Genomic DNA, 26,507 nt, shown 5'->3' with positions numbered 1-26,507 from the left:
ATTCTTCAAAGAGAGGGTTTCAAAACTGCTCTATCAAAAGAAAGGTTCAACTCTGTGAGTTGAAAGCACACATCAAAAAGAAGTTTCTGGGAATGCATCTGTCTAGTTTTTATGTGAAGATATTTCCTTTTCCAGCATTGCGTCAAAGCGCTCTAAATCTCCAATGGAAGAGTCAATAAAAAGAGGGTTTCTAAACCGCTCTGCCAAAAGGAAGGTTCAACTCTGTGACTTGAATTCACTCGTAACAAATATGTTTCTGAGAATGCCTCTGTCTAGTTTTCATCTAAAAATATTTCCATTTCCCTCATAGGACTCAAAGCGCTCCAAATATCTAGTTGCATATACTACAAAAAGATTCTTTCAAAACCGCTCTATTCAAGGGAAGGTTCAACTCTGTGAGTTGAATGTAAACATCACAAAGCAGTTTGATAGAGTGCTTCCGCCTTGTTTTTACGTGAAAATATTTCCTTTTCCAGCATAGGCCTCAAAGCGCTCCAAATATCCACTTGCGGATTCTACAAAAAGAGTGTTTCAGAATTGCTCTATCAAAAGGAAGGTTCAACTCTGTGAGTGGAATGCACACATCACAAAGAAGTTTCTGAGAATGCTTCTGTCTAGTTTTCGTGTGAAGATCTTTTCTATTCCAGCACAGGCCTGAAAGAGCTGCAAATGTCTACTTGCACATTCTACAAAAAGAGTGTTTCAAAACTGCTCTATCAAAAGGAAGGTTAAACTCGCTGAGTTGAATGCACACATCACAAAAAAGTTTGTGAGAATGCTTCCTTCTAGTTTTTATGTGAAGTTGTTTCCTTTTCCAGCTTAGGCTTCAAAGTGCTCCAAATATCCACTTGCAGATTCTACAAAAAGAGTGTTCCCAAACTGCTCTCACAAAAGGACGGTTCAACTCTCCGAGTTGAATGCACAGATCCCAAGGAAGTTGCTGAGAATGCTTCTGTATAGTTTTTATGTGAAGATATTTCCTTTTCCAGCATAGGCTTCAAAGCGCTCCATATATCCACTTGCAGATTCTACAAAAAGAGTGTTTCAAAACTACTCTATCAAAAGAAATGTTTACATCTGTGAGTTGAAAGCACACATCACAAAGAAGTTTCTGAGAATGCTTCTGTGTAGTTTTTATGTGAAGATATTTCCTTTTCCAGCATATCGTCAAAGCACTAAAAATGTCCACTTGAAGATTCTACAAAAAGAGTGTTTCAAAACTGCCCTATCAAAACGAAGGTTCAACTCTGTGAGTTGAATGGACTCATAACAAATACGTTTCTGAGAATGCTTCTGTCTAGTTTTTATGTGAAGTTATTTCCTTTTCCAGCATAGGCCTCAAAGCCCTCCAAATGTCCACTTGAATATTCTACAAAAATCTTGTTTCAAAACCGCTCTCAGAAAAGGAAGATCCAACTCTGTGAGTTGAATGCACACATCACAAAGAAGCTTCTGAGCATGCTTCTGTCTAATTTTTATGTGAAGTTATTTCCTTTTCCAGCAAAGGCCTCAAAGCACTCCAAATGTACACTTGAATGCACTCATCACAAATAAGTTTCTGAGAATGCTTCTCTCTACTTTTTATGTGAAGTTATTAGCTTTTCCAGCATAAGCCTCAAAGCGTTCCAAATATCCACTTGTAGCTTCCACAAAAAGACAGTTTCAAAACTGCTCTACCAAAAGGAAGTTTCAACTCCGCGAGTTGAATGCAGACATCACAAAGATGTTTCTGAGAATACTTCTGTCCCGTTCTTCTTTGAAGTTATATGATTTTCCAGCAGAGGTCTCAATCACTCCAAATATTCACTTGCAGATTTTACAAAAACAGTGTTTCAAAACTGCTCTAGCAAAAGGGATGTTCAACTTTGTGAGTTTAGCGCACACATCACAGAGAAGTTTTTGAGAATGCCTCTTTCTAGTTTTTATGTGAATATATTTCCTTTTCCAGCAGAGTCCTCAAAGCGCTCCCAAAATTCACTTGCAGATTCCACAAAAAGTGTGTTCCAAACCTGCTATATCAAAAGGAAGGTTCAACTCTGTGATTTGGAAGCACACATCACAAAGAAGTTTCTGATAATGTTTCTGTCAAGGTTTTATGTGAAGACATTTCCTTATATAGCATTGTCCTCAAAGCACTCCAAATATCCACCTGCAGATTCTACAAAAAGAGTGTTTCAAAACTGCTCTGTCAAAAGGCAGGTTCAACACTGTGAGTTTAATGCACACATCACAAAATAGTTTCTGAGAATGCTTCTGTCTCATTTTTATGCGAAGATATTTTCTTTTCTAGCATAGGCCTCAAAGCGCTCCAAATATCCACATGCAGATTCTACAATAAGAGTGTTTCAAAACTGTTCTATCAAAGGGAAGGTTCAACTCCGTGTTTTGAATGCATGCATCACAAAGAAGTTTCTGAGAATACTTCTGTCTAGTTTTTGTGTGAAGGTATTTCCTTTTCCAGCACAGGCCTGAAAGAGCTCCAAATGTCTACTTGCACACACTACAAAAGGAGTGTTTCAAAACTGCTCTATCAAAAGGAAGGTTCAACTCTGTGAATTGAATGCACACATCATAAAGAAGTTTCTGACGATGCTTCTGTTTTGTTTTTATGTGAAGGTATTTCCTTTACCCTGCAGAGGCTTCAAAGCGATCCAAGTATTCACTTGCAGATTTTGCAAAAAGAGTGTTTCAAAACTGCTCTAAAAAAAGGAAGGTTCAACTCTCTGAGTTGAATACACACATCACAAGGTGGTTTCGGAGATTGCTTCTGTATAGTTTTTATGAGAAGACATTTACTTTTCCAGTATAGGCTTCAAAGCGCTCCAAGTATCCACTTGCAGATGATACAAAACGAGTGTTTCAAAACTGCACTATCAGAAGGAAGGTTCAACTCTGTGAGTTGAATGCACACATCACAAGGAAGTTTCCGAGAATGCTTCTCTATCGTTTTTATGTGAAGATATTTCCTTTACCATCATAGGCCTCAAATCATTCCAACTATTCACTTGCAGATCCTCCAAAAAGAGTATTTCAAAACTCCTCTATCAAAAGGAAGGTTCAACTCTGTGAGTTCAATACACACATCACAAAGAGGTTTCTGAGAATGCTTCTTTCTACTTTTTGATTGAAGTTATTTCTTTTTTCAGCGTAGGCCTTAAAGCGCTCCAAATATCCACTTGCAGACTGTACAAAAAGACTGTTTCAGAACTGCTCCGCCAAAAGTAAGTTTAAAGTCTGTGTGATGAACGCACACATTGCAAAGTAGTTTCTGAGAATGCTTCTGTCTTGTTTTTATGTGAAGATATTTCCTTTTCCAGCAGAGGCCTCAAAGATATCCAAATGTCCACATGAAGATTCTTCAAAGAGAGGGTTTCAAAACTGCTCTATCAAAAGAAAGGTTCAACTCTGTGAGTTGAAAGCACACATCAAAAAGAAGTTTCTGGGAATGCATCTGTCTAGTTTTTATGTGAAGATATTTCCTTTTCCAGCATTGCGTCAAAGCGCTCTAAATCTCCAATGGAAGAGTCAATAAAAAGAGGGTTTCAAAACCGCTCTGCCAAAAGGAAGGTTCAACTCTGTGACTTGAATTCACTCGTAACAAATATGTTTCTGAGAATGCCTCTGTCTAGTTTTCATCTAAAAATATTTCCATTTCCCTCATAGGACTCAAAGCGCTCCAAATATCTAGTTGCACATACTACAAAAAGATTCTTTCAAAACCGCTCTATTCAAGGGAAGGTTCAACTCTGTGAGTTGAATGTAAACATCACAAAGCAGTTTGATAGAGTGCTTCCGCCTTGTTTTTACGTGAAAATATTTCCTTTTCCAGCATAGGCCTCAAAGCGCTCCAAATATCCACTTGCGGATTCTACAAAAAGAGTGTTTCAGAATTGCTCTATCAAAAGGAAGGTTCAACTCTGTGAGTGGAATGCACACATCACAAAGAAGTTTCTGAGAATGCTTCTGTCTAGTTTTCGTGTGAAGATCTTTTCTATTCCAGCACAGGCCTGAAAGAGCTGCAAATGTCTACTTGCACATTCTACAAAAAGAGTGTTTCAAAACTGCTCTATCAAAAGGAAGGTTAAACTCGCTGAGTTGAATGCACACATCACGAAAAAGTTTGTGAGAATGCTTCCTTCTAGTTTTTATGTGAAGTTGTTTCCTTTTCCAGCTTAGGCTTCGAAGTGCTCCAAATATCCACTTGCAGATTCTACAAAAAGAGTGTTCCCAAACTGCTCTCACAAAAGGACGGTTCAACTCTCCGAGTTGAATGCACAGATCCCAAGGAAGTTGCTGAGAATGCTTCTGTATAGTTTTTATGTGAAGATATTTCCTTTTCCAGCATAGGCTTCAAAGCGCTCCATATATCCACTTGCAGATTCTACAAAAAGAGTGTTTCAAAACTACTCTATCAAAAGAAATGTTTACATCTGTGAGTTGAAAGCACACATCACAAAGAAGTTTCTGAGAATGCTTCTGTGTAGTTTTTATGTGAAGATATTTCCTTTTCCAGCATATCGTCAAAGCACTAAAAATGTCCACTTGAAGATTCTACAAAAAGAGTGTTTCAAAACTGCCCTATCAAAACGAAGGTTCAACTCTGTGAGTTGAATGGACTCATAACAAATACGTTTCTGAGAATGCTTCTGTCTAGTTTTTATGTGAAGTTATTTCCTTTTCCAGCATAGGCCTCAAAGCCCTCCAAATGTCCACTTGAATATTCTACAAAAATCTTGTTTCAAAACCGCTCTCAGAAAAGGAAGATCCAACTCTGTGAGTTGAATGCACACATCACAAAGAAGCTTCTGAGCATGCTTCTGTCTAATTTTTATGTGAAGTTATTTCCTTTTCCAGCAAAGGCCTCAAAGCACTCCAAATGTACACTTGAATGCACTCATCACAAAGAAGTTTCTGAGAATGCTTCTCTCTACTTTTTATGTGAAGTTATTAGCTTTTCCAGCATAAGCCTCAAAGCGTTCCAAATATCCACTTGTAGCTTCCACAAAAAGACAGTTTCAAAACTGCTCTACCAAAAGGAAGTTTCAACTCCGCGAGTTGAATGCAGACATCACAAAGATGTTTCTGAGAATACTTCTGTCCCGTTCTTCTTTGAAGTTATATGATTTTCCAGCAGAGGTCTCAATCACTCCAAATATTCACTTGCAGATTTTACAAAAACAGTGTTTCAAAACTGCTCTAGCAAAAGGGATGTTCAACTTTGTGAGTTTAGCGCACACATCACAGAGAAGTTTTTGAGAATGCCTCTTTCTAGTTTTTATGTGAATATATTTCCTTTTCCAGCAGAGTCCTCAAAGCGCTCCCAAAATTCACTTGCAGATTCCACAAAAAGTGTGTTCCAAACCTGCTATATCAAAAGGAAGGTTCAACTCTGTGATTTGGAAGCACACATCACAAAGAAGTTTCTGATAATGTTTCTGTCAAGGTTTTATGTGAAGACATTTCCTTATATAGCATTGTCCTCAAAGCACTCCAAATATCCACCTGCAGATTCTACAAAAAGAGTGTTTCAAAACTGCTCTGTCAAAAGGCAGGTTCAACACTGTGAGTTTAATGCACACATCACAAAATAGTTTCTGAGAATGCTTCTGTCTCATTTTTATGCGAAGATATTTTCTTTTCTAGCATAGGCCTCAAAGCGCTCCAAATATCCACATGCAGATTCTACAATAAGAGTGTTTCAAAACTGTTCTATCAAAGGGAAGGTTCAACTCCGTGTTTTGAATGCATGCATCACAAAGAAGTTTCTGAGAATACTTCTGTCTAGTTTTTGTGTGAAGGTATTTCCTTTTCCAGCACAGGCCTGAAAGAGCTCCAAATGTCTACTTGCACACACTGCAAAAGGAGTGTTTCAAAACTGCTCTATCAAAAGGAAGGTTCAACTCTGTGAATTGAATGCACACATCATAAAGAAGTTTCTGACGATGCTTCTGTTTTGTTTTTATGTGAAGATATTTCCTTTACCCTGCAGAGGCTTCAAAGCGATCCAAGTATTCACTTGCAGATTTTGCAAAAAGAGTGTTTCAAAACTGCTCTAAAAAAAGGAAGGTTCAACTCTCTGAGTTGAATACACACATCACAAGGTGGTTTCGGAGATTGCTTCTGTATAGTTTTTATGAGAAGACATTTACTTTTCCAGTATAGGCTTCAAAGCGCTCCAAGTATCCACTTGCAGATGATACAAAACGAGTGTTTCAAAACTGCACTATCAGAAGGAAGGTTCAACTCTGTGAGTTGAATGCACACATCACAAGGAAGTTTCCGAGAATGCTTCTCTATCGTTTTTATGTGAAGATATTTCCTTTACCATCATAGGCCTCAAATCATTCCAACTATTCACTTGCAGATCCTCCAAAAAGAGTATTTCAAAACTCCTCTATCAAAAGGAAGGTTCAACTCTGTGAGTTCAATACACACATCACAAAGAGGTTTCTGAGAATGCTTCTTTCTACTTTTTGATTGAAGTTATTTCTTTTTTCAGCGTAGGCCTTAAAGCGCTCCAAATATCCACTTGCAGACTGTACAAAAAGACTGTTTCAGAACTGCTCCGCCAAAAGTAAGTTTAAAGTCTGTGTGTTGAACGCACACATTGCAAAGTAGTTTCTGAGAATGCTTCTGTCTTGTTTTTATGTGAAGATATTTCCTTTTCCAGCATAGGCCTCAAAGATATCCAAATGTCCACATGAAGATTCTTCAAAGAGAGGGTTTCAAAACTGCTCTATCAAGAGAAAGGTTCAACTCTGTGAGTTGAAAGCACACATCAAAAAGAAGTTTCTGGGAATGCATCTGTCTAGTTTTTATGTGAAGATATTTCCTTTTCCAGCATTGCGTCAAAGCGCCCTAAATCTCCAATGGAAGAGTCAATAAAAAGAGGGTTTCAAAACCGCTCTGCCAAAAGGAAGGTTCAACTCTGTGACTTGAATTCACTCGTAACAAATATGTTTCTGAGAATGCCTCTGTCTAGTTTTCATCTAAAAATAATTCCATTTCCCTCATAGGACTCAAAGCGCTCCAAATATCTAGTTGCACATACTACAAAAAGATTCTTTCAAAACCGCTCTATTCAAGGGAAGGTTCAACTCTGTGAGTTGAATGTAAACATCACAAAGAAGTTTGATAGAGTGCTTCCGCCTTGTTTTTACGTGAAAATATTTGCTTTTCCAGCATAGGCCTCAAAGCGCTCCAAATATCCACTTGCGGATTCTACAAAAAGAGTGTTTCAGAATTGCTCTATCAAAAGGAAGGTTCAACTCTGTGAGTGGAATGCACACATCACAAAGAAGTTTTTGAGAATTCTTCTGTCTAGTTTTCCTGTGAAGATATTTTCTATTCCAGCACAGGCCTGAAAGAGCTCCAAATGTCTACTTGCACATTCTACAAAAAGAGTGTTTCAAAACTGCTCTATCAAAAGTAAGGTTAAACTCGCTGAGTTGAATGCACACATCACAAAAAAGTTTGTGAGAATGCTTCCTTCTAGTTTTTATGTGAAGTTGTTTCCTTTTCCAGCTTAGGCTTCAAAGTGCTCCAAATATCCACTTGCAGATTCTACAAAAAGAGTGTTCCCAAACTGCTCTCACAAAAGGACGGTTCAACTCTCCGAGTTGAATGCACAAATCCCAAGGAAGTTGCTGAGAATGCTTCTGTATAGTTTTTATGTGAAGATATTTCCTTTTCCAGCATAGGCTTCAAACCGCTCCATATATCCACTTGCAGATTCTACAAAAAGAGTGTTTCAAAACTACTCGATCAAAAGAAATGTTTACATCTGTGAGTTGAAAGCACACATCACAAAGAAGTTTCTGAGAATGCTTCTGTGTAGTTTTTATGTGAAGATATTTCCTTTTCCAGCATATCGTCAAAGCACTAAAAATGTCCACTTGAAGATTCTACAAAAAGAGTGTTTCAAAACTGCCCTATCAAAACGAAGGTTCAACTCTGTGAGTTGAATGGACTCATAACAAATACGTTTCTGAGAATGCTTCTGTCTAGTTTTTATGTGAAGTTATTTCCTTTTCCAGCATAGGCCTCAAAGCCCTCCAAATGTCCACTTGAATATTCTACAAAAATCTTGTTTCAAAACCGCTCTAAGAAAAGGAAGATCCAACTCTGTGAGTTGAATGCACACATCACAAAGACGCTTCTGAGCATGCTTCTGTCTAATTTTTATGTGAAGTTATTTCCTTTTCCAGCAAAGGCCTCAAAGCACTCCAAATGTACACTTGAATGCACTCATCACAAAGAAGTTTCTGAGAATGCTTCTCTCTACTTTTTATGTGAAGTTATTAGCTTTTCCAGCATAAGCCTCAAAGCGTTCCAAATATCCACTTGTAGCTTCCACAAAAAGACAGTTTCAAAACTGCTCTACCAAAAGGAAGTTTCAACTCCGCGAGTTGAATGCAGACATCACAAAGATGTTTCTGAGAATACTTCTGTCCCGTTCTTATTTGAAGTTATATGATTTTCCAGCAGAGGTCTCAATCACTCCAAATATTCACTTGCAGATTTTACAAAAACAGTGTTTCAAAACTGCTCTAGCAAAAGGGATGTTCAACTTTGTGAGTTTAGCGCACACATCACAGAGAAGTTTTTGAGAATGCCTCTTTCTAGTTTTTATGTGAATATATTTCCTTTTCCAGCAGAGTCCTCAAAGCGCTCCCAAAATTCACTTGCAGATTCCACAAAAAGTGTGTTCCAAACCTGCTATATCAAAAGGAAGGTTCAACTCTGTGATTTGGAAGCACACATCACAAAGAAGTTTCTGATAATGTTTCTGTCAAGGTTTTATATGAAGACATTTCCTTATATAGCATTGTCCTCAAAGCACTCCAAATATCCACCTGCAGATTCTACAAAAAGAGTGTTTCAAAACTGCTCTGTCAAAAGGCAGGTTCAAAACTGTGAGTTTAATGCACACATCACAAAATAGTTTCTGAGAATGCTTCTGTCTCATTTTTATGCGAAGATATTTTCTTTTCTAGCATAGGCCTCAAAGCGCTCCAAATATCCACATGCAGATTCTACAATAAGAGTGTTTCAAAACTGTTCTATCAAAGGGAAGGTTCAACTCCGTGTTTTGAATGCATGCATCACAAAGAAGTTTCTGAGAATACTTCTGTCTAGTTTTTGTGTGAAGGTATTTCCTTTTCCAGCACAGGCCTGAAAGAGCTCCAAATGTCTACTTGCACACACTGCAAAAGGAGTGTTTCAAAAGTGCTCTATCAAAAGGAAGGTTCAACTCTGTGAATTGAATGCACACATCATAAAGAAGTTTCTGACTATGCTTCTGTTTTGTTTTTATGTGAAGATATTTCCTTTACCCTGCAGAGGCTTCAAAGCGATCCAAGTATTCACTTGCAGATTTTGCAAAAAGAGTGTTTCAAAACTGCTCTAAAAAAAGGAAGGTTCAACTCTCTGAGTTGAATACACACATCACAAGGTGGTTTCGGAGATTGCTTCTGTATAGTTTTTATGAGAAGACATTTACTTTTCCAGTATAGGCTTCAAAGCGCTCCAAGTATCCACTTGCAGATGATACAAAACGAGTGTTTCAAAACTGCACTATCAGAAGGAAGGTTCAACTCTGTGAGTTGAATGCACACATCACAAGGAAGTTTCCGAGAATGCTTCTCTATCGTTTTTATGTGAAGATATTTCCTTTACCATCATAGGCCTCAAATCATTCCAACTATTCACTTGCAGATCCTCCAAAAAGAGTATTTCAAAACTCCTCTATCAAAAGGAAGGTTCAACTCTGTGAGTTCAATACACACATCACAAAGAGGTTTCTGAGAATGCTTCTTTCTACTTTTTGATTGAAGTTATTTCTTTTTTCAGCGTAGGCCTTAAAGCGCTCCAAATATCCACTTGCAGACTGTACAAAAAGACTGTTTCAGAACTGCTCTGCCAAAAGTAAGTTTAAAGTCTGTGTGATGAACGCACACATTGCAAAGTAGTTTCTGAGAATGCTTCTGTCTTGTTTTTATGTGAAGATATTTCCTTTTCCAGCAGAGGCCTCAAAGATATCCAAATGTCCACATGAAGATTCTTCAAAGAGAGGGTTTCAAAACTGCTCTATCAAAAGAAAGGTTCAACTCTGTGAGTTGAAAGCACACATCAAAAAGAAGTTTCTGGGAATGCATCTGTCTAGTTTTTATGTGAAGATATTTCCTTTTCCAGCATTGCGTCAAAGCGCTCTAAATCTCCAATGGAAGAGTCAATAAAAAGAGGGTTTCAAAACCGCTCTGCCAAAAGGAAGGTTCAACTCTGTGACTTGAATTCACTCGTAACAAATATGTTTCTGAGAATGCCTCTGTCTAGTTTTCATCTAAAAATATTTCCATTTCCCTCATAGGACTCAAAGCGCTCCAAATATCTAGTTGCATATACTACAAAAAGATTCTTTCAAAACCGCTCTATTCAAGGGAAGGTTCAACTCTGTGAGTTGAATGTAAACATCACAAAGCAGTTTGATAGAGTGCTTCCGCCTTGTTTTTACGTGAAAATATTTCATTTTCCAGCATAGGCCTCAAAGCGCTCCAAATATCCACTTGCGGATTCTACAAAAAGAGTGTTTCAGAATTGCTCTATCAAAAGGAAGGTTCAACTCTGTGAGTGGAATGCACACATCACAAAGAAGTTTCTGAGAATGCTTCTGTCTAGTTTTCGTGTGAAGATCTTTTCTATTCCAGCACAGGCCTGAAAGAGCTGCAAATGTCTACTTGCACATTCTACAAAAAGAGTGTTTCAAAACTGCTCTATCAAAAGGAAGGTTAAACTCGCTGAGTTGAATGCACACATCACAAAAAAGTTTGTGAGAATGCTTCCTTCTAGTTTTTATGTGAAGTTGTTTCCTTTTCCAGCTTAGGCTTCAAAGTGCTCCAAATATCCACTTGCAGATTCTAGAAAAAGAGTGTTCCCAAACTGCTCTCACAAAAGGACGGTTCAACTCTCCGAGTTGAATGCACAGATCCCAAGGAAGTTGCTGAGAATGCTTCTGTATAGTTTTTATGTGAAGATATTTCCTTTTCCAGCATAGGCTTCAAAGCGCTCCATATATCCACTTGCAGATTCTACAAAAAGAGTGTTTCAAAACTACTCTATCAAAAGAAATGTTTACATCTGTGAGTTGAAAGCACACATCACAAAGAAGTTTCTGAGAATGCTTCTGTGTAGTTTTTATGTGAAGATATTTCCTTTTCCAGCATATCGTCAAAGCACTAAAAATGTCCACTTGAAGATTCTACAAAAAGAGTGTTTCAAAACTGCCCTATCAAAACGAAGGTTCAACTCTGTGAGTTGAATGGACTCATAACAAATACGTTTCTGAGAATGCTTCTGTCTAGTTTTTATGTGAAGTTATTTCCTTTTCCAGCATAGGCCTCAAAGCCCTCCAAATGTCCACTTGAATATTCTACAAAAATCTTGTTTCAAAACCGCTCTCAGAAAAGGAAGATCCAACTCTGTGAGTTGAATGCACACATCACAAAGAAGCTTCTGAGCATGCTTCTGTCTAATTTTTATGTGAAGTTATTTCCTTTTCCAGCAAAGGCCTCAAAGCACTCCAAATGTACACTTGAATGCACTCATCACAAAGAAGTTTCTGAGAATGCTTCTCTCTACTTTTTATGTGAAGTTATTAGCTTTTCCAGCATAAGCCTCAAAGCGTTCCAAATATCCACTTGTAGCTTCCACAAAAAGACAGTTTCAAAACTGCTCTACCAAAAGGAAGTTTCAACTCCGCGAGTTGAATGCAGACATCACAAAGATGTTTCTGAGAATACTTCTGTCCCGTTCTTCTTTGAAGTTATATGATTTTCCAGCAGAGGTCTCAATCACTCCAAATATTCACTTGCAGATTTTACAAAAACAGTGTTTCAAAACTGCTCTAGCAAAAGGGATGTTCAACTTTGTGAGTTTAGCGCACACATCACAGAGAAGTTTTTGAGAATGCCTCTTTCTAGTTTTTATGTGAATATATTTCCTTTTCCAGCAGAGTCCTCAAAGCGCTCCCAAAATTCACTTGCAGATTCCACAAAAAGTGTGTTCCAAACCTGCTATATCAAAAGGAAGGTTCAACTCTGTGATTTGGAAGCACACATCACAAAGAAGTTTCTGATAATGTTTCTGTCTAGGTTTGATGTGAAGACATTTCCTTATATAGCATTGTCCTCAAAGCACTCCAAATATCCACCTGCAGATTCTACAAAAAGAGTGTTTCAAAACCGCTCTGTCAAAAGGCAGGTTCAACACTGTGAGTTTAACGCACACATCACAAAAAAGTTTCTGAGAATGCTTCTGTCTCATTTTTATGCGAAGATATTTTCTTTTCTAGCATAGGCCTCAAAGCGCTCCAAATATCCACATGCAGATTCTACAATAAGAGTGTTTCAAAACTGTTCTATCAAAAGGAAGGTTCAACTCCGTGTTTTGAATGCATGCATCACAAAGACGTTTCTGAGAATACTTCTGTCTAGTTTTTGTGTGAAGATATTTCCTTTTCCAGCACAGGCCTGAAAGAGCTCCAAATGTCTACTTGCACACACTACAAAAGGAGTGTTTCAAAACTGCTCTATCAAAAGGAAGGTTCAACTCTGTGAATTGAATGCACACATCATAAAGAAGTTTCTGACGATGCTTCTGTTTTGTTTTTATGTGAAGATATTTCCTTTACCCTGCAGAGGCTTCAAAGCGATCCAAGTATTCACTTGCAGATTTTGCAAAAAGAGTGTTTCAAAACTGCTCTAAAAAAAGGAAGGTTCAACTCTCTGAGTTGAATACACACATCACAAGGTGGTTTCGGAGATTGCTTCTGTATAGTTTTTATGAGAAGACATTTACTTTTCCAGTATAGGCTTCAAAGCGCTCCAAGTATCCACTTGCAGATGATACAAAACGAGTGTTTCAAAACTGCACTATCAGAAGGAAGGTTCAACTCTGTGAGTTGAATGCACACATCACAAGGAAGTTTCCGAGAATGCTTCTCTATCGTTTTTATGTGAAGATATTTCCTTTACCATCATAGGCCTCAAATCATTCCAACTATTCACTTGCAGATCCTCCAAAAAGAGTATTTCAAAACTCCTCTATCAAAAGGAAGGTTCAACTCTGTGAGTTCAATACACACATCACAAAGAGGTTTCTGAGAATGCTTCTTTCTACTTTTTGATTGAAGTTATTTCTTTTTTCAGCGTAGGCCTTAAAGCGCTCCAAATATCCACTTGCAGACTGTACAAAAAGACTGTTTCAGAACTGCTCCGCCAAAAGTAAGTTTAAAGTCTGTGTGATGAACGCACACATTGCAAAGTAGTTTCTGAGAATGCTTCTGTCTTGTTTTTATGTGAAGATATTTCCTTTTCCAGCAGAGGCCTCAAAGATATCCAAATGTCCACATGAAGATTCTTCAAAGAGAGGGTTTCAAAACTGCTCTATCAAAAGAAAGGTTCAACTCTGTGAGTTGAAAGCACACATCAAAAAGAAGTTTCTGGGAATGCATCTGTCTAGTTTTTATGTGAAGATATTTCCTTTTCCAGCATTGCGTCAAAGCGCTCTAAATCTCCAATGGAAGAGTCAATAAAAAGAGGGTTTCAAAACCGCTCTGCCAAAAGGAAGGTTCAACTCTGTGACTTGAATTCACTCGTAACAAATATGTTTCTGAGAATGCCTCTGTCTAGTTTTCATCTAAAAATATTTCCATTTCCCTCATAGGACTCAAAGCGCTCCAAATATCTAGTTGCATATACTACAAAAAGATTCTTTCAAAACCGCTCTATTCAAGGGAAGGTTCAACTCTGTGAGTTGAATGTAAACATCACAAAGCAGTTTGATAGAGTGCTTCCGCCTTGTTTTTACGTGAAAATATTTCCTTTTCCAGCATAGGCCTCAAAGCGCTCCAAATATCCACTTGCGGATTCTACAAAAAGAGTGTTTCAGAATTGCTCTATCAAAAGGAAGGTTCAACTCTGTGAGTGGAATGCACACATCACAAAGAAGTTTCTGAGAATGCTTCTGTCTAGTTTTCGTGTGAAGATCTTTTCTATTCCAGCACAGGCCTGAAAGAGCTGCAAATGTCTACTTGCACATTCTACAAAAAGAGTGTTTCAAAACTGCTCTATCAAAAGGAAGGTTAAACTCGCTGAGTTGAATGCACACATCACGAAAAAGTTTGTGAGAATGCTTCCTTCTAGTTTTTATGTGAAGTTGTTTCCTTTTCCAGCTTAGGCTTCGAAGTGCTCCAAATATCCACTTGCAGATTCTACAAAAAGAGTGTTCCCAAACTGCTCTCACAAAAGGACGGTTCAACTCTCCGAGTTGAATGCACAGATCCCAAGGAAGTTGCTGAGAATGCTTCTGTATAGTTTTTATGTGAAGATATTTCCTTTTCCAGCATAGGCTTCAAAGCGCTCCATATATCCACTTGCAGATTCTACAAAAAGAGTGTTTCAAAACTACTCTATCAAAAGAAATGTTTACATCTGTGAGTTGAAAGCACACATCACAAAGAAGTTTCTGAGAATGCTTCTGTGTAGTTTTTATGTGAAGATATTTCCTTTTCCAGCATATCGTCAAAGCACTAAAAATGTCCACTTGAAGATTCTACAAAAAGAGTGTTTCAAAACTGCCCTATCAAAACGAAGGTTCAACTCTGTGAGTTGAATGGACTCATAACAAATACGTTTCTGAGAATGCTTCTGTCTAGTTTTTATGTGAAGTTATTTCCTTTTCCAGCATAGGCCTCAAAGCCCTCCAAATGTCCACTTGAATATTCTACAAAAATCTTGTTTCAAAACCGCTCTCAGAAAAGGAAGATCCAACTCTGTGAGTTGAATGCACACATCACAAAGAAGCTTCTGAGCATGCTTCTGTCTAATTTTTATGTGAAGTTATTTCCTTTTCCAGCAAAGGCCTCAAAGCACTCCAAATGTACACTTGAATGCACTCATCACAAAGAAGTTTCTGAGAATGCTTCTCTCTACTTTTTATGTGAAGTTATTAGCTTTTCCAGCATAAGCCTCAAAGCGTTCCAAATATCCACTTGTAGCTTCCACAAAAAGACAGTTTCAAAACTGCTCTACCAAAAGGAAGTTTCAACTCCGCGAGTTGAATGCAGACATCACAAAGATGTTTCTGAGAATACTTCTGTCCCGTTCTTCTTTGAAGTTATATGATTTTCCAGCAGAGGTCTCAATCACTCCAAATATTCACTTGCAGATTTTACAAAAACAGTGTTTCAAAACTGCTCTAGCAAAAGGGATGTTCAACTTTGTGAGTTTAGCGCACACATCACAGAGAAGTTTTTGAGAATGCCTCTTTCTAGTTTTTATGTGAATATATTTCCTTTTCCAGCAGAGTCCTCAAAGCGCTCCCAAAATTCACTTGCAGATTCCACAAAAAGTGTGTTCCAAACCTGCTATATCAAAAGGAAGGTTCAACTCTGTGATTTGGAAGCACACATCACAAAGAAGTTTCTGATAATGTTTCTGTCTAGGTTTGATGTGAAGACATTTCCTTATATAGCATTGTCCTCAAAGCACTCCAAATATCCACCTGCAGATTCTACAAAAAGAGTGTTTCAAAACCGCTCTGTCAAAAGGCAGGTTCAACACTGTGAGTTTAACGCACACATCACAAAAAAGTTTCTGAGAATGCTTCTGTCTCATTTTTATGCGAAGATATTTTCTTTTCTAGCATAGGCCTCAAAGCGCTCCAAATATCCACATGCAGATTCTACAATAAGAGTGTTTCAAAACTGTTCTATCAAAAGGAAGGTTCAACTCCGTGTTTTGAATGCATGCATCACAAAGACGTTTCTGAGAATACTTCTGTCTAGTTTTTGTGTGAAGATATTTCCTTTTCCAGCACAGGCCTGAAAGAGCTCCAAATGTCTACTTGCACACACTACAAAAGGAGTGTTTCAAAACTGCTCTATCAAAAGGAAGGTTCAACTCTGTGAATTGAATGCACACATCATAAAGAAGTTTCTGACGATGCTTCTGTTTTGTTTTTATGTGAAGATATTTCCTTTACCCTGCAGAGGCTTCAAAGCGATCCAAGTATTCACTTGCAGATTTTGCAAAAAGAGTGTTTCAAAACTGCTCTAAAAAAAGGAAGGTTCAACTCTCTGAGTTGAATACACACATCACAAGGTGGTTTCGGAGATTGCTTCTGTATAGTTTTTATGAGAAGACATTTACTTTTCCAGTATAGGCTTCAAAGCGCTCCAAGTATCCACTTGCAGATGATACAAAACGAGTGTTTCAAAACTGCACTATCAGAAGGAAGGTTCAACTCTGTGAGTTGAATGCACACATCACAAGGAAGTTTCCGAGAATGCTTCTCTATCGTTTTTATGTGAAGATATTTCCTTTACCATCATAGGCCTCAAATCATTCCAACTATTCACTTGCAGATCCTCCAAAAAGAGTATTTCAAAACTCCTCTATCAAAAGGAAGGTTCAACTCTGTGAGTTCAATACACACATCACAAAGAGGTTTCTGAGAATGCTTCTTTCTACTTTTTGATTGAAGTTATTTCTTTTTTCAGCGTAGGCCTTAAAGCGCTCCAAATATCCACTTGCAGACTGTACAAAAAGACTGTTTCAGAACTGCTCCGCCAAAAGTAAGTTTAAAGTCTGTGTGATGAACGCACACATTGCAAAGTAGTTTCTGAGAATGCTTCTGTCTTGTTTTTATGTGAAGATATTTCCTTTTCCAGCAGAGGCCTCAAAGATATCCAAATGTCCACATGAAGATTCTTCAAAGAGAGGGTTTCAAAACTGCTCTATCAAAAGAAAGGTTCAACTCTGTGAGTTGAAAGCACACATCAAAAAGAAGTTTCTGGGAATGCATCTGTCTAGTTTTTATGTGAAGATATTTCCTTTTCCAGCATTGCGTCAAAGCGCTCTAAATCTCCAATGGAAGAGTCAATAAAAAGAGGGTTTCAAAACCGCTCTGCCAAAAGGAAGGTTCAACTCTGTGACTTGAATTCACTCGTAACAAATATGTTTCTGAGAATGCCTCTGTCTAGTTTTCATCTAAAAATATTTCCATTTCCCTCATAGGACTCAAAGCGCTCCAAATATCTAGTTGCATATACTACAAAAAGATTCTTTCAAAACCGCTCTATTCAAGGGAAGGTTCAACTCTGTGAGTTGAATGTAAACATCACAAAGCAGTTTGATAGAGTGCTTCCGCCTTGTTTTTACGTGAAAATATTTCCTTTTCCAGCATAGGCCTCAAAGCGCTCCAAATATCCACTTGCGGATTCTACAAAAAGAGTGTTTCAGAATTGCTCTATCAAAAGGAAGGTTCAACTCTGTGAGTGGAATGCACACATCACAAAGAAGTTTCTGAGAATGCTTCTGTCTAGTTTTCGTGTGAAGATCTTTTCTATTCCAGCACAGGCCTGAAAGAGCTGCAAATGTCTACTTGCACATTCTACAAAAAGAGTGTTTCAAAACTGCTCTATCAAAAGGAAGGTTAAACTCGCTGAGTTGAATGCACACATCACAAAAAAGTTTGTGAGAATGCTTCCTTCTAGTTTTTATGTGAAGTTGTTTCCTTTTCCAGCTTAGGCTTCGAAGTGCTCCAAATATCCACTTGCAGATTCTACAAAAAGAGTGTTCCCAAACTGCTCTCACAAAAGGACGGTTCAACTCTCCGAGTTGAATGCACAGATCACAAGGAAGTTGCTGAGAATGCTTCTGTATAGTTTTTATGTGAAGATATTTCCTTTTCCAGCATAGGCTTCAAAGCGCTCCATATATCCACTTGCAGATTCTACAAAAAGAGTGTTTCAAAACTACTCTATCAAAAGAAATGTTTACATCTGTGAGTTGAAAGCACACATCACAAAGAAGTTTCTGAGAATGCTTCTGTGTAGTTTTTATGTGAAGATATTTCCTTTTCCAGCATATCGTCAAAGCACTAAAAATGTCCACTTGAAGATTCTACAAAAAGAGTGTTTCAAAACTGCCCTATCAAAACGAAGGTTCAACTCTGTGAGTTGAATGGACTCATAACAAATACGTTTCTGAGAATGCTTCTGTCTAGTTTTTATGTGAAGTTATTTCCTTTTCCAGCATAGGCCTCAAAGCCCTCCAAATGTCCACTTGAATATTCTACAAAAATCTTGTTTCAAAACCGCTCTAAGAAAAGGAAGATCCAACTCTGTGAGTTGAATGCACACATCACAAAGAAGCTTCTGAGCATGCTTCTGTCTAATTTTTATGTGAAGTTATTTCCTTTTCCAGCAAAGGCCTCAAAGCACTCCAAATGTACACTTGAATGCACTCATCACAAAGAAGTTTCTGAGAATGCTTCTCTCTACTTTTTATGTGAAGTTATTAGCTTTTCCAGCATAAGCCTCAAAGCGTTCCAAATATCCACTTGTAGCTTCCACAAAAAGACAGTTTCAAAACTGCTCTACCAAAAGGAAGTTTCAACTCCGCGAGTTGAATGCAGACATCACAAAGATGTTTCTGAGAATACTTCTGTCCCGTTCTTCTTTGAAGTTATATGATTTTCCAGCAGAGGTCTCAATCACTCCAAATATTCACTTGCAGATTTTACAAAAACAGTGTTTCAAAACTGCTCTAGCAAAAGGGATGTTCAACTTTGTGAGTTTAGCGCACACATCACAGAGAAGTTTTTGAGAATGCCTCTTTCTAGTTTTTATGTGAATATATTTCCTTTTCCAGCAGAGTCCTCAAAGCGCTCCCAAAATTCACTTGCAGATTCCACAAAAAGTGTGTTCCAAACCTGCTATATCAAAAGGAAGGTTCAACTCTGTGATTTGGAAGCACACATCACAAAGAAGTTTCTGATAATGTTTCTGTCTAGGTTTGATGTGAAGACATTTCCTTATATAGCATTGTCCTCAAAGCACTCCAAATATCCACCTGCAGATTCTACAAAAAGAGTGTTTCAAAACCGCTCTGTCAAAAGGCAGGTTCAACACTGTGAGTTTAACGCACACATCACAAAAAAGTTTCTGAGAATGCTTCTGTCTCATTTTTATGCGAAGATATTTTCTTTTCTAGCATAGGCCTCAAAGCGCTCCAAATATCCACATGCAGATTCTACAATAAGAGTGTTTCAAAACTGTTCTATCAAAAGGAAGGTTCAACTCCGTGTTTTGAATGCATGCATCACAAAGACGTTTCTGAGAATACTTCTGTCTAGTTTTTGTGTGAAGATATTTCCTTTTCCAGCACAGGCCTGAAAGAGCTCCAAATGTCTACTTGCACACACTACAAAAGGAGTGTTTCAAAACTGCTCTATCAAAAGGAAGGTTCAACTCTGTGAATTGAATGCACACATCATAAAGAAGTTTCTGACGATGCTTCTGTTTTGTTTTTATGTGAAGATATTTCCTTTACCCTGCAGAGGCTTCAAAGCGATCCAAGTATTCACTTGCAGATTTTGCAAAAAGAGTGTTTCAAAACTGCTCTAAAAAAAGGAAGGTTCAACTCTCTGAGTTGAATACACACATCACAAGGTGGTTTCGGAGATTGCTTCTGTATAGTTTTTATGAGAAGACATTTACTTTTCCAGTATAGGCTTCAAAGCGCTCCAAGTATCCACTTGCAGATGATACAAAACGAGTGTTTCAAAACTGCACTATCAGAAGGAAGGTTCAACTCTGTGAGTTGAATGCACACATCACAAGGAAGTTTCCGAGAATGCTTCTCTATCGTTTTTATGTGAAGATATTTCCTTTACCATCATAGGCCTCAAATCATTCCAACTATTCACTTGCAGATCCTCCAAAAAGAGTATTTCAAAACTCCTCTATCAAAAGGAAGGTTCAACTCTGTGAGTTCAATACACACATCACAAAGAGGTTTCTGAGAATGCTTCTTTCTACTTTTTGATTGAAGTTATTTCTTTTTTCAGCGTAGGCCTTAAAGCGCTCCAAATATCCACTTGCAGACTGTACAAAAAGACTGTTTCAGAACTGCTCCGCCAAAAGTAAGTTTAAAGTCTGTGTGATGAACGCACACATTGCAAAGTAGTTTCTGAGAATGCTTCTGTCTTGTTTTTATGTGAAGATATTTCCTTTTCCAGCAGAGGCCTCAAAGATATCCAAATGTCCACATGAAGATTCTTCAAAGAGAGGGTTTCAAAACTGCTCTATCAAAAGAAAGGTTCAACTCTGTGAGTTGAAAGCACACATCAAAAAGAAGTTTCTGGGAATGCATCTGTCTAGTTTTTATGTGAAGATATTTCCTTTTCCAGCATTGCGTCAAAGCGCTCTAAATCTCCAATGGAAGAGTCAATAAAAAGAGGGTTTCAAAACCGCTCTGCCAAAAGGAAGGTTCAACTCTGTGACTTGAATTCACTCGTAACAAATATGTTTCTGAGAATGCCTCTGTCTAGTTTTCATCTAAAAATATTTCCATTTCCCTCATAGGACTCAAAGCGCTCCAAATATCTAGTTGCATATACTACAAAAAGATTCTTTCAAAACCGCTCTATTCAAGGGAAGGTTCAACTCTGTGAGTTGAATGTAAACATCACAAAGCAGTTTGATAGAGTGCTTCCGCCTTGTTTTTACGTGAAAATATTTCCTTTTCCAGCATAGGCCTCAAAGCGCTCCAAATATCCACTTGCGGATTCTACAAAAAGAGTGTTTCAGAATTGCTCTATCAAAAGGAAGGTTCAACTCTGTGAGTGGAATGCACACATCACAAAGAAGTTTCTGAGAATGCTTCTGTCTAGTTTTCGTGTGAAGATCTTTTCTATTCCAGCACAGGCCTGAAAGAGCTGCAAATGTCTACTTGCACATTCTACAAAAAGAGTGTTTCAAAACTGCTCTATCAAAAGGAAGGTTAAACTCGCTGAGTTGAATGCACACATCACGAAAAAGTTTGTGAGAATGCTTCCTTCTAGTTTTTATGTGAAGTTGTTTCCTTTTCCAGCTTAGGCTTCGAAGTGCTCCAAATATCCACTTGCAGATTCTACAAAAAGAGTGTTCCCAAACTGCTCTCACAAAAGGACGGTTCAACTCTCCGAGTTGAATGCACAGATCCCAAGGAAGTTGCTGAGAATGCTTCTGTATAGTTTTTATGTGAAGATATTTCCTTTTCCAGCATAGGCTTCAAAGCGCTCCATATATCCACTTGCAGATTCTACAAAAAGAGTGTTTCAAAACTACTCTATCAAAAGAAATGTTTACATCTGTGAGTTGAAAGCACACATCACAAAGAAGTTTCTGAGAATGCTTCTGTGTAGTTTTTATGTGAAGATATTTCCTTTTCCAGCATATCGTCAAAGCACTAAAAATGTCCACTTGAAGATTCTACAAAAAGAGTGTTTCAAAACTGCCCTATCAAAACGAAGGTTCAACTCTGTGAGTTGAATGGACTCATAACAAATACGTTTCTGAGAATGCTTCTGTCTAGTTTTTATGTGAAGTTATTTCCTTTTCCAGCATAGGCCTCAAAGCCCTCCAAATGTCCACTTGAATATTCTACAAAAATCTTGTTTCAAAACCGCTCTCAGAAAAGGAAGATCCAACTCTGTGAGTTGAATGCACACATCACAAAGAAGCTTCTGAGCATGCTTCTGTCTAATTTTTATGTGAAGTTATTTCCTTTTCCAGCAAAGGCCTCAAAGCACTCCAAATGTACACTTGAATGCACTCATCACAAAGAAGTTTCTGAGAATGCTTCTCTCTACTTTTTATGTGAAGTTATTAGCTTTTCCAGCATAAGCCTCAAAGCGTTCCAAATATCCACTTGTAGCTTCCACAAAAAGACAGTTTCAAAACTGCTCTACCAAAAGGAAGTTTCAACTCCGCGAGTTGAATGCAGACATCACAAAGATGTTTCTGAGAATACTTCTGTCCCGTTCTTCTTTGAAGTTATATGATTTTCCAGCAGAGGTCTCAATCACTCCAAATATTCACTTGCAGATTTTACAAAAACAGTGTTTCAAAACTGCTCTAGCAAAAGGGATGTTCAACTTTGTGAGTTTAGCGCACACATCACAGAGAAGTTTTTGAGAATGCCTCTTTCTAGTTTTTATGTGAATATATTTCCTTTTCCAGCAGAGTCCTCAAAGCGCTCCCAAAATTCACTTGCAGATTCCACAAAAAGTGTGTTCCAAACCTGCTATATCAAAAGGAAGGTTCAACTCTGTGATTTGGAAGCACACATCACAAAGAAGTTTCTGATAATGTTTCTGTCAAGGTTTTATGTGAAGACATTTCCTTATATAGCATTGTCCTCAAAGCACTCCAAATATCCACCTGCAGATTCTACAAAAAGAGTGTTTCAAAACTGCTCTGTCAAAAGGCAGGTTCAACACTGTGAGTTTAATGCACACATCACAAAATAGTTTCTGAGAATGCTTCTGTCTCATTTTTATGCGAAGATATTTTCTTTTCTAGCATAGGCCTCAAAGCGCTCCAAATATCCACATGCAGATTCTACAATAAGAGTGTTTCAAAACTGTTCTATCAAAGGGAAGGTTCAACTCCGTGTTTTGAATGCATGCATCACAAAGAAGTTTCTGAGAATACTTCTGTCTAGTTTTTGTGTGAAGGTATTTCCTTTTCCAGCACAGGCCTGAAAGAGCTCCAAATGTCTACTTGCACACACTACAAAAGGAGTGTTTCAAAACTGCTCTATCAAAAGGAAGGTTCAACTCTGTGAATTGAATGCACACATCATAAAGAAGTTTCTGACGATGCTTCTGTTTTGTTTTTATGTGAAGATATTTCCTTTACCCTGCAGAGGCTTCAAAGCGATCCAAGTATTCACTTGCAGATTTTGCAAAAAGAGTGTTTCAAAACTGCTCTAAAAAAAGGAAGGTTCAACTCTCTGAGTTGAATACACACATCACAAGGTGGTTTCGGAGATTGCTTCTGTATAGTTTTTATGAGAAGACATTTACTTTTCCAGTATAGGCTTCAAAGCGCTCCAAGTATCCACTTGCAGATGATACAAAACGAGTGTTTCAAAACTGCACTATCAGAAGGAAGGTTCAACTCTGTGAGTTGAATGCACACATCACAAGGAAGTTTCCGAGAATGCTTCTCTATCGTTTTTATGTGAAGATATTTCCTTTACCATCATAGGCCTCAAATCATTCCAACTATTCACTTGCAGATCCTCCAAAAAGAGTATTTCAAAACTCCTCTATCAAAAGGAAGGTTCAACTCTGTGAGTTCAATACACACATCACAAAGAGGTTTCTGAGAATGCTTCTTTCTACTTTTTGATTGAAGTTATTTCTTTTTTCAGCGTAGGCCTTAAAGCGCTCCAAATATCCACTTGCAGACTGTACAAAAAGACTGTTTCAGAACTGCTCCGCCAAAAGTAAGTTTAAAGTCTGTGTGATGAACGCACACATTGCAAAGTAGTTTCTGAGAATGCTTCTGTCTTGTTTTTATGTGAAGATATTTCCTTTTCCAGCAGAGGCCTCAAAGATATCCAAATGTCCACATGAAGATTCTTCAAAGAGAGGGTTTCAAAACTGCTCTATCAAAAGAAAGGTTCAACTCTGTGAGTTGAAAGCACACATCAAAAAGAAGTTTCTGGGAATGCATCTGTCTAGTTTTTATGTGAAGATATTTCCTTTTCCAGCATTGCGTCAAAGCGCTCTAAATCTCCAATGGAAGAGTCAATAAAAAGAGGGTTTCAAAACCGCTCTGCCAAAAGGAAGGTTCAACTCTGTGACTTGAATTCACTCGTAACAAATATGTTTCTGAGAATGCCTCTGTCTAGTTTTCATCTAAAAATATTTCCATTTCCCTCATAGGACTCAAAGCGCTCCAAATATCTAGTTGCATATACTACAAAAAGATTCTTTCAAAACCGCTCTATTCAAGGGAAGGTTCAACTCTGTGAGTTGAATGTAAACATCACAAAGCAGTTTGATAGAGTGCTTCCGCCTTGTTTTTACGTGAAAATATTTCCTTTTCCAGCATAGGCCTCAAAGCGCTCCAAATATCCACTTGCGGATTCTACAAAAAGAGTGTTTCAGAATTGCTCTATCAAAAGGAAGGTTCAACTCTGTGAGTGGAATGCACACATCACAAAGAAGTTTCTGAGAATGCTTCTGTCTAGTTTTCGTGTGAAGATCTTTTCTATTCCAGCACAGGCCTGAAAGAGCTGCAAATGTCTACTTGCACATTCTACAAAAAGAGTGTTTCAAAACTGCTCTATCAAAAGGAAGGTTAAACTCGCTGAGTTGAATGCACACATCACAAAAAAGTTTGTGAGAATGCTTCCTTCTAGTTTTTATGTGAAGTTGTTTCCTTTTCCAGCTTAGGCTTCGAAGTGCTCCAAATATCCACTTGCAGATTCTACAAAAAGAGTGTTCCCAAACTGCTCTCACAAAAGGACGGTTCAACTCTCCGAGTTGAATGCACAGATCACAAGGAAGTTGCTGAGAATGCTTCTGTATAGTTTTTATGTGAAGATATTTCCTTTTCCAGCATAGGCTTCAAAGCGCTCCATATATCCACTTGCAGATTCTACAAAAAGAGTGTTTCAAAACTACTCTATCAAAAGAAATGTTTACATCTGTGAGTTGAAAGCACACATCACAAAGAAGTTTCTGAGAATGCTTCTGTGTAGTTTTTATGTGAAGATATTTCCTTTTCCAGCATATCGTCAAAGCACTAAAAATGTCCACTTGAAGATTCTACAAAAAGAGTGTTTCAAAACTGCCCTATCAAAACGAAGGTTCAACTCTGTGAGTTGAATGGACTCATAACAAATACGTTTCTGAGAATGCTTCTGTCTAGTTTTTATGTGAAGTTATTTCCTTTTCCAGCATAGGCCTCAAAGCCCTCCAAATGTCCACTTGAATATTCTACAAAAATCTTGTTTCAAAACCGCTCTAAGAAAAGGAAGATCCAACTCTGTGAGTTGAATGCACACATCACAAAGAAGCTTCTGAGCATGCTTCTGTCTAATTTTTATGTGAAGTTATTTCCTTTTCCAGCAAAGGCCTCAAAGCACTCCAAATGTACACTTGAATGCACTCATCACAAAGAAGTTTCTGAGAATGCTTCTCTCTACTTTTTATGTGAAGTTATTAGCTTTTCCAGCATAAGCCTCAAAGCGTTCCAAATATCCACTTGTAGCTTCCACAAAAAGACAGTTTCAAAACTGCTCTACCAAAAGGAAGTTTCAACTCCGCGAGTTGAATGCAGACATCACAAAGATGTTTCTGAGAATACTTCTGTCCCGTTCTTCTTTGAAGTTATATGATTTTCCAGCAGAGGTCTCAATCACTCCAAATATTCACTTGCAGATTTTACAAAAACAGTGTTTCAAAACTGCTCTAGCAAAAGGGATGTTCAACTTTGTGAGTTTAGCGCACACATCACAGAGAAGTTTTTGAGAATGCCTCTTTCTAGTTTTTATGTGAATATATTTCCTTTTCCAGCAGAGTCCTCAAAGCGCTCCCAAAATTCACTTGCAGATTCCACAAAAAGTGTGTTCCAAACCTGCTATATCAAAAGGAAGGTTCAACTCTGTGATTTGGAAGCACACATCACAAAGAAGTTTCTGATAATGTTTCTGTCTAGGTTTGATGTGAAGACATTTCCTTATATAGCATTGTCCTCAAAGCACTCCAAATATCCACCTGCAGATTCTACAAAAAGAGTGTTTCAAAACCGCTCTGTCAAAAGGCAGGTTCAACACTGTGAGTTTAACGCACACATCACAAAAAAGTTTCTGAGAATGCTTCTGTCTCATTTTTATGCGAAGATATTTTCTTTTCTAGCATAGGCCTCAAAGCGCTCCAAATATCCACATGCAGATTCTACAATAAGAGTGTTTCAAAACTGTTCTATCAAAAGGAAGGTTCAACTCCGTGTTTTGAATGCATGCATCACAAAGACGTTTCTGAGAATACTTCTGTCTAGTTTTTGTGTGAAGATATTTCCTTTTCCAGCACAGGCCTGAAAGAGCTCCAAATGTCTACTTGCACACACTACAAAAGGAGTGTTTCAAAACTGCTCTATCAAAAGGAAGGTTCAACTCTGTGAATTGAATGCACACATCATAAAGAAGTTTCTGACGATGCTTCTGTTTTGTTTTTATGTGAAGATATTTCCTTTACCCTGCAGAGGCTTCAAAGCGATCCAAGTATTCACTTGCAGATTTTGCAAAAAGAGTGTTTCAAAACTGCTCTAAAAAAAGGAAGGTTCAACTCTCTGAGTTGAATACACACATCACAAGGTGGTTTCGGAGATTGCTTCTGTATAGTTTTTATGAGAAGACATTTACTTTTCCAGTATAGGCTTCAAAGCGCTCCAAGTATCCACTTGCAGATGATACAAAACGAGTGTTTCAAAACTGCACTATCAGAAGGAAGGTTCAACTCTGTGAGTTGAATGCACACATCACAAGGAAGTTTCCGAGAATGCTTCTCTATCGTTTTTATGTGAAGATATTTCCTTTACCATCATAGGCCTCAAATCATTCCAACTATTCACTTGCAGATCCTCCAAAAAGAGTATTTCAAAA

This window comes from Pongo pygmaeus, chromosome 20 (assembly GCF_028885625.2).
Source record: "Pongo pygmaeus isolate AG05252 chromosome 20, NHGRI_mPonPyg2-v2.0_pri, whole genome shotgun sequence".
Classification (NCBI taxonomy): domain Eukaryota; kingdom Metazoa; phylum Chordata; class Mammalia; order Primates; family Hominidae; genus Pongo; species Pongo pygmaeus.
Note: the sequence above shows the minus strand (reverse complement) of the source record.